This window comes from Acyrthosiphon pisum, chromosome X (assembly GCF_005508785.2).
Source record: "Acyrthosiphon pisum isolate AL4f chromosome X, pea_aphid_22Mar2018_4r6ur, whole genome shotgun sequence".
NCBI classification, from domain to species: domain Eukaryota; kingdom Metazoa; phylum Arthropoda; class Insecta; order Hemiptera; family Aphididae; genus Acyrthosiphon; species Acyrthosiphon pisum.
In genome coordinates this window covers 52145373-52154974 of record NC_042493.1, presented here as the reverse complement: position 1 = coordinate 52154974, position 9602 = coordinate 52145373, and positions in this window count along the sequence as shown.

Genomic DNA, 9602 nt, shown 5'->3' with positions numbered 1-9602 from the left:
CTGCGTTGTTTGTTGAATTACTGTTGGAGTTATTTTTGCATGCCGAGGCATACGTAAAATGATCATTAGTGTTATCTTTGTTAGTATATACGTGCTGATTAGCCGGTTTAGGTATTGCGTTGCTATAATTATTGTTATGACGAGGATTAGCGATTGTTTTATTTTTGTTTTTTGTTATATCTTTATAAAATGTACAGCCTCTGTAACTAGCTGGATGGTCACCGTTGCAATTGACGCATTTAGCAGGAGTTTCTAGAATTTTTTGACATTGGGTATAGTGATGGTCGCCCGCGCATTTAACGCACCTGGGCGGTAAATGACAAAATTGTTTAGTGTGTGAGAATCTTTGGCAGTTTGTACACTGAGGGATGCCAGTTGATGGCTTTCTTGGTTCTACGGAAACTACACAGTGTAATAATCTATTTAAAGAGTAAATGTTCGGTGACGATTTTTTGAGGAGAACGGCGACAATTGGAATAGGATTTTTATAACGGTTTTGGAGACGTGTTACGGTATCTACTTCGAAGTTATGTTCTTTCAGTTCGTTGAAAATCATTTCCTCTGTTATCGGAATTGGGAGGTTCCTGATGACTACTGATAATTGTTTTTCAGTTTGAAATTGGTAGGTATGATATTGAATTTCAGATTCGTTGAAACTTTTTGTAATCGATCTGTAATCTTCGATTGAGCTTAGGTTTAATTTTAATGAATTTTTTGTATGTGTGACCGAGAATTCGTCAAAAGTTTGATTAGATAAAGAAGTGTGAAATGATTCGTAATTTGAGATATTGTAGACGTAAATTGGCGGTATTTTGGGACTAACCTGGGCGTCTTGTGCGTTGTCGTTTGTGGAAGCGCCGTCTTGATCAAGTTCGTCGTCGATGTTTTGAAGCGGAGCAAATTTGTTTTTGCTTTGAAAGGGTGGAGTAAGTGGAGCTTCATTTGTTCTCTTTCTTGGAGCGTGTTGTAGAATGCGGGTTTGGGGAGACCCGCGACCCCTATTTGGAGGCATGTTAAAACGGTTACGAAGTATATTGTATATATGTTACGGTAATCAGAGCACGGAGGACAACCTGCTACGACGGCTACTGATAACCAACTATAAAAATACTAGATAATATAATCGAAAAGATAATCATTATCTTTACTTCGACCAAAAAACCCATTCGACCACAAAATATTTCGACTATATTAATAAAATATTCGATTATCTGTTTTTCGACCAAAAAAAGATTCGATCACATGACATTTCGATCGCTTTTTTTCGATCACTAAACCTTCGACCAAATGACTCGTACCGAATATTTATGTACTATTGTACTATATTAATATAATGATATTACATCGTTTTCGCAATTTACAATAATTTACAAAATGGGCATGGTCGTGAATCTGAAATTTTAATTTTTATTTAATGTTTTATATAATATTATACTTATCTATGGTTTTAGTGTTTTACAGGACTCCTTTTTTTTGCATTCTTTTTAAGAATTTAAAACGAACAATAAGCATAATCTTTAATTATTACACAAAATAATAATCTAACCAGTAGGTAACTACAAAAACAATATAAATATTAATACAAATAATTATGTATTAACTAATTTAGAAAGCTTTTTCTTTGTTTTATTTAATTTTTTATTATTTTGATTTTCGATGTAGCTGTACTGGCGCATTCTCATAACCAAATAGTAGACACAAATATCAGTTTGCATTGATGTTCGATGCTCTGAGCAAGGAAATGTAATGTGAACATTAATTTTAAAGAAATCTTCACATGTCTTATCAAACACATTCAATTCATCTGCAAATTTGGTAAATGAATTCTCTAGTGACTTCAATATATTGAAAAGATTACTATCTGGATGAGTTAGGTAACCTCTACTTTTTGCAACAACCAAGTCTGCTGATGATCCATGCTTAGTTGTGTTTATATTCTTTAAACCATTTATACATTGTACACATTTGGTTTTTTTTACCAAACGTTTTGCTATATATCTGTTAATTAAGTTTAAAAAAGTTATTATACTTATAGTATCACAAAATAACTACTTTTTCTATTTACCCAGCTAAATAATATACTATACAATCAAAAACTGTAGAATCTGAATAATTATGCTCTAAGAATATATCATCTACATCCCAGCATTCTTCATCAACAATATTATTAATTTTTTCTTTTAATTTCTCAATCTTTTCAATTCTAACTGTAGAATTAGCAGTTTCTTTGATTAATATTAATAAATTGATTGAATATTTTCATCATTATCATGCGATACATCATAATATTAAATATTAAAATCACAAATATAACATAAAAGATAAATAGATAGATACCTAAACCACAACACATAACACAACACAAACACAACATAAAAAACTTCTAAATATCGACTATTTTTTTTAATGCCTTCAGCGGGATACCTACTTCCTATTTAGGACGTCAAACATATTATTCATTAACATAGTAAATTTAATTGTTTCTTCTGCGTCAGCAAAACCATCAAATCTTTTATTTGTATAAAATTAAATTCCTTTGGCAGTGGATATACTAAATAACTGTTAAATAAGTAGGTATTATAAATTATTATAACCTCAAAGCTATTTTTTTTTTTTTTTTTGGAAATTTTTATGTTTAGATTTACCTGTACTGCATATTTCACCTTAATTTTGGAAAGGTTGTTGAGATCAAAGTGATTTTTGGTCAACTTGGGACAAACTTTAAGATTCGATTTTGACTCTATTTTAAAAACATTTAGGTAATAGTCCCATTGTATAGGACTTTTTGATGGATGAATCTAAATAAATGTTTAAAAAAAAAAAAAAATACATTTCAGAATTAATAGGTACATTAATAATAGATTGTTATTTACACATACTATGAGCTGTTTATTTTCAAACAAACGATTTATTATTGTTTTTAAAAGATGTGGCGCATCAGAAAAAGCGAAAACTTTTCGAAAGCTATCATATGGATTTTGAAAGTAGTTTTTGAAATTTTCAGTACTGGAGTTAATCTAATTAAAACATGAATTATTTTTTTTTTTTTATATTTACTACATTAGTTGGCAAATATATATGAACAATATATATTTATGTAAAATTACCCCTAACTGACTCCACATAGTTCTATTAGTACTGGCGCCATTACACGTGAGACCAACAACTTGTCCTCCAGCATTTTCCATCAACATTATGGCCCTAATTGTTAATTTTGCCAAATCAACTCCTGTATAATATATAAATTAAATTTAAATTATTGAATTTAATTATATTTTATTAAATATCAAACTTTAACACTCCCTTTGGTCACAAACACTGCAATAGGTTGAACAACATTGTCAGCCAGAATCTGCCACATAAAGACTAAGGCATGATTTGCTTTTTGTGAACTCTTATTCTCTAATTCATCACCAAAATCCTCTAACCCAATATATGTAAGTGTTTGACTATTTACACTTATACTTTCTCTTAGCAAGACTTCATCCAGTACTGATATCCCTTGTTTCTGTTTTTCAATTTTTTCTGCCATTTTTTTCTTTAATAATTTAAAAAAAGTTTTCATCAAATCCACATCCTATTTTGACTGCAAGTAAGTATTTTCTTATGGTATTAGTACAAGGTAAGGGTAATATATCATTATCCCGCAGAAATCTGTATCCACTGGGAGATCTAAAAATAAATAATTAGTTGTTGACTTAAACATTAATAAAAACATTTTTTAAGTTTAGATGATTACCTTATTTGTAGAATCATGCAAAGAAGCATCCAGTTTTCACCATATCTTCTTTGTTTAGTGTTTTTTACTTTTGCAGCTTTGAAAATTTCATATATTAAATCCGATTAGCATTTTGGTATATTATTATTTTCCAAAAGTGCTCCAATGTTTGATTCTTCCATTGTTTTCATTTGCTCTTTTATGGAGTTTTAATCATTCCGAAGAAAATTAATTCTTTTAGTTGCTCTGGATATTTTTTTTTTCAACAAATTTTGTACATTTTTTATTTGTTGAAAACTTTTTTTTTTGTTTGGTGAAAAAAATATTCTTGTACTTTTTTTATTTTTCTCACGTATTTTTTTTTTGTGTTGCTGAGTAGTATAAACGCTTGCACCACACACACATATCCCTAAAAATAATGTTATAACTATATGAAAATGATAATTTTTTAATTGTTTTCATATTTTTTAACGTTTGTTCAGTATTGTCTGTAAGAATCGTAGAGCATTTCAAATGTCTCCACATTACAAATGATTCAACACATTGATGTCTGGATTTTATGTCATTCAGAAAACTGGACATAGCACCATGACATACTTGATCAAAAGTTTTAGTTATATCTAAGTGTTCGTAAGTTTGAATTTGTGTATCCAAAGAGTATCCAATATCTGGTAAATCTACTTTTTTCCCATAGATATATAATAATAATTGAGATTCTGTTAAAAATTAAAATTTTTAATAAAATTGATAATTGTTTCGAGTGAAATAAATATTTACTTTCAGTAAATATGATCTGTTTTTCTATGGATCTTTTAAAATTTTCTTTAAATGGTCCAAGTTTATAGAAAGAAATAACCATTATTTTGTTAGCGGAACCAATATCACTGTACCACTTATGGGGTTTATTTAATGAGTTAATTTTAGTTAAAATCCTTTGAAATATAGTAATTTCTTGTACCTAAAAAATAAGTAAATTTTTTTACATTTTAAATGATAATTAAAAGACAATAATAAATGAATATTGTGTTTATGTTGTAAAAATAAAGGTAAAATATTATACCAACCATAATTCGTTTTGGTGATAGTAATAATTCATAATTTGATGAAGTATTCTCAATTGGGTGTTTTTTATACAAATCAGTTGAATCATGACAATGGTCTTTTAATATTTGAATTTATATCAAATGTCTAAATTGATTATTTAAAATGTAGATACACACTTTTTATTATTTTAAAGAAATGGTCATAATTATAAATAATACTTATAGTTTTGTAATTACAAAAATAAACTCACTGTAGGTAACATGGAATCAATTCAACCTTTTTTCATTAAAACAAGATAAAACGTTTGTAACTCGTTTGTAAAGGTTTGTAAAGATAACAATTTCGTTTGTAAAAAAACACATAAAAAGTTATTAAAAAATCAGAAGGGTGGCTGGGGAAATGGGGGTACTTTGGAAAAACCCAACTTTTTTTTAGCTCAATCGTTTGTAACTCGTTTGTAAAGGTTTGTAAAGACAACAATTTCGTTTGTAAAAAAACACATAAAAAGTTATTAAAAAATCAGAGGGGTGACTGGGGAAATGGGGGTATTTTGGAAAAACCCAACTTTTTTTAGCTCGATCGTTTGTAAAGGTTTGTAAAGACAAAATTTTCGTAAAAAAACAAATATAATTTTATTATATATTAATTGTAAAATATCGAAACCATTTATTCACAGGTAAAAAAGAGAGGACTTGAACTATATTTTAAGTATGATGCACTTTATGATCATGCTGTTTCGGAGTTTATTCCAAACAAAAAAAAGTGACTTAATTGTATAGTATGTATTGATTTATATTATTATTGTTAATATGGTAAAATTAATCAATATTAATATGATAATTTAGAATTTTCAACTAAGTATCTTCTCATGAGTAAGGCCCGTTTCACATGGACGCGTATGGAACGCGCGCTGATGAAAACGCGCATACGACGCGTATCAAAACGCGACACTTTGTTGTATTCACATGTACGCGTACCATACGCGAAACGCGTATCAAACTGACTGGGTAGAAATTTCGCCATTTAAAGTTTTAGTTCAGTATAGACAACACGTATGACCTATCACTGAAAATTAAAAAAGAATATGAATATTCAAAGAGAAAAGCGGCTAATACTCTTTACGGGGTATTATTATTTTAAAAAAAAACAAATGGCTAAAAAAAATCGTGAAAAAGACTTTGGGTTCACCCTTTGATAGCCCAAAGGTCTTTGAAAGGTGCATTTGCCACGATGTTTTCGTATCTCCGAGAACATGAAAATAAATTTTTCAATTACTTTCGGATGTCCATCAAAAGTTTTGACGAACTATTATACAAACTGGAACAAAATTTAGAACGTTCATATTGCATCAGAGTACCGATATCTCCAGCAGAACAATTGTGTGTAACGTTGAGGTAAGCTTATTTAAAATTTGAATTACCTATATTTTAGTTTAGATAAAATAATGTCAAGATATTTTTAATTAACATACTCTAACTAAACTTGACGTGTAAGTTTTGCCGACTTAGGTACCTACATATAATGTAATAAAATATTTATTATTATACATGGAAATATGAACATATTTGCAACATAGAATAAAAATATAAAACGTTATGTGTTATATTAACAAAACAAATTGTATTTATTAACTAAATCAAAACTTCCTTTTTTTGATAACAAATCTTTAAAATAAAAAAAATTAAAGTAAACCCAGAATGAACAATAAAAATTAAATTATGTAAATTATAAAAATAATAAATTAAGAACTTGATGGGTAAGTTAGGTTGCAGGAGGTATCGGACATAGAAGTGGAAGATTGTTGTGATTGCGAGTTTATTGGTAAAAAATGTGAATACTGTTGCTGATGTGAAAAATAAAAAGGATCGTTATGAATTATAGAGTTTTGATATGTAGCAGGATAATTTGGAGTCTGACCAGAACCGTTTTTTATTTCCATAGTTAACGCTAGAATACGTGAACGAAAAAGAAGTTTTTGGTCTGTATTAAATTGACGAACAGTTGGCAATAGAGACTCAAAAAAGGATCTGTCCTCATCTTCTATCGAAGTATCTTTAATGGCTGCAAGAAAATCTTCTTCAAAAGTGTTTTTTTGTTTTTTTTGTGTTGACGAGGTTTTTCTCTTCCTCGCCCAAGGATCTCCTACTGAAGTAACATCAACCTCTTGTAATGGATCAACTTCATTGTTAATTAATTCTTCGTTGTCAGAATTTTCTGAATTTTGGTCAGGGCTAAAGTTAGATTGCGTCCTGAAAATTGTATTTGTTTATTACATATTTCATTAACAACCAATTAAATTCGCATAATATAAGCCTTAAAAAACTGTAAAAACTAAATATTTTACAAACCACATACAAAGTAATTTCCTAACTTTCATGATTTTGACAAAATATTTTATCATACTGTTATCGTTAATGAATGCTTATAACAAATTCGTCATATTTAAAATGTAATTTTAATATTTTTAAATAGCTATAATATAACCACTTATGAGAACCTTTGTGTTAGATTTTTAAGCTTTTAACCTAATCTAAGCAGACCAAACGTGTAATTTTTTTATCAGCATTCATAGAAAAATAACTAAAATAAATCGATAGGTACAATCCAAGAGAAGGAGTTTAAAATCTTTGGTGATCAAATAATGTTTTTAATAAATATATTAAAATTTAAAAACAATTTTGGATGATTCCTTTCGTCTTCTTTGATAGGAAACATTTCACTTTTGGTACTTGGTGGTAGGGCAAAAAACTTATGATAAGTTTTCAAAAGTTTTTTTGTTGCAACTCAAAAATGAATAACTGTAGATACCTACTTTTAATGTTCACTAAATGTTATATTTTCTATTTATGATAAAAATATATAATATCGAAATATTTTAACTCTGAGCTATTTTATAGGCATAAGATATAAGGCATTTTCAATTTTTATTAGTGTTATATTCTGAGCGGAGCGATGAATGTATTGATTTTATAATGATGTGTGTTTTTTTTTTAATTTATTTTTTTTTTATAAATGTCAATGAAATGTTATTTGTTGGCTAGAACAGTTTGAACATTTAATACCAGTTACATTGTTACAATAGTAGTTGAAAAATATTAAAAATACATAGTCACAATTTTTTGATTATTAATGAATCTAGTTGGTACTTTGGGAGGTCGAAAGTAAAAATTTCCTAGTAGTTTTCAAAAATGCCTTGTAAAATAAAAATAAAAATTAAGGAAAAACGGGGATTTTTACTTAATACTTGTCCACTTTTTTTAAAATTTTAAATTTTAACTTTAAATGATTATAAAAAAAAAATGTGCCTATGTGTTTTTAATATTTTTCAACTGAAACTGTAAAAATGTATTAGGAGCTTGTATTAAATTTTCACGCTTTTTGACCCAACAATTATTTTATTGACAATTATAGAAAAAAAACTAAAAATATTGAAAATGTCCGTAAACAGCTCAAAATGAGTCAAAATATATTGAAAATTTTATCATGTATCAAAATCATGAAAATTTGCAAATTATTTTGTACTTAGATAAAAATATATAAAGTATTCAAATTTTATAACTAAGGATTGGAAATTCAAAACAAAGTGTCTCATAAAGTCATAAGTATTTCATTCTGTATTCTGTAGAAGTGTAAAAAATATATAAAACCTATATCATTATATTTTATATACAATTTGTTTCCGGAATTCTATTTTTACTTACATATTGGGTTGAGTTAACGATTCCAAAAATTGTAGTTGCTGCTCATACATGTAGATTTTAACTTTTTTTCTACCAGATCCAGATTTTAATTTTTTATTTGCTGCAATGGATCTGATTTTGACGTCCCTCGCACTTTTCCAACGTTGTTGAACTTTTTAAACTGTTTTAAAAAAAAATATTTCATAGATCTTATTAAATTATAATTCCACGATTAAAATACAATTTAATGATGAATTTACTTCTAAAAATATTATTTAGATAATATCAATAATAATAATATAATTTGTAACGAGACAGAACTACTCGCATTACTTCTCGCCGTATAGTATCTGCACCGCCTACTACGCGTGCGCTCCGTAGTGGAATAGCAATGAAGTAAACTACGTCGCCGACGAAGACCGGTGCGCTACCAGACGACAACGCGGTAACTATTTGTCGTATGAACGCTGTAGTAGGAGCTCGGTACATACGACAGATGGCGCGCAACACGCGCAATATTATGGACAGCCGATTCATCATACTAATTAACAACTTAATGTTAATTAGTCAATAAAACCAATGCCGATATAATGAAGTATGTCATCCAAAGGAACCACTATGCCGTTCACGCGACAAACATACGAAGCGAAGTTCATGAATAAGACCAAAACGTAACTATAACCGGCCGACATTCTTATTCGCTGTCGCCACAACCACAGTCAGTAAATATACCCCGGGAGTAGCCCTAAAGACAAGTTTACCGCTCTGCTGAGCTCGGACACGGCTAACCACCAGGTCAAACGAGTCAGCACGATTTTACCGACACCGCCGCAGCCACAGTACGCCGCCGCCGTTATTTCGTCTTCCACTCTATCGAGCTTGGACATGGGTCACCCAGGTCAAACTGAGCCGATACGAGTATTTTTTGCCGCCGCCGCCGCAGTTCGTTTTACCACTCTATCGAGCTTGGACATGGTTCACCCCAGGTCAAACTAAGCCGATACGAGTTTCTGCCACCGTCGCCGCCGCCGTATTCACCGCTGCCGCCGCCGCAGTACGTTTTTACTATTCTATTCTATCGAGCTTGGACATGGTTTACCCCAGGTCAAACTGAGCCGATACGAGTATTTTTTGCCGCCGCCGTATTCACCGTCGCCGCC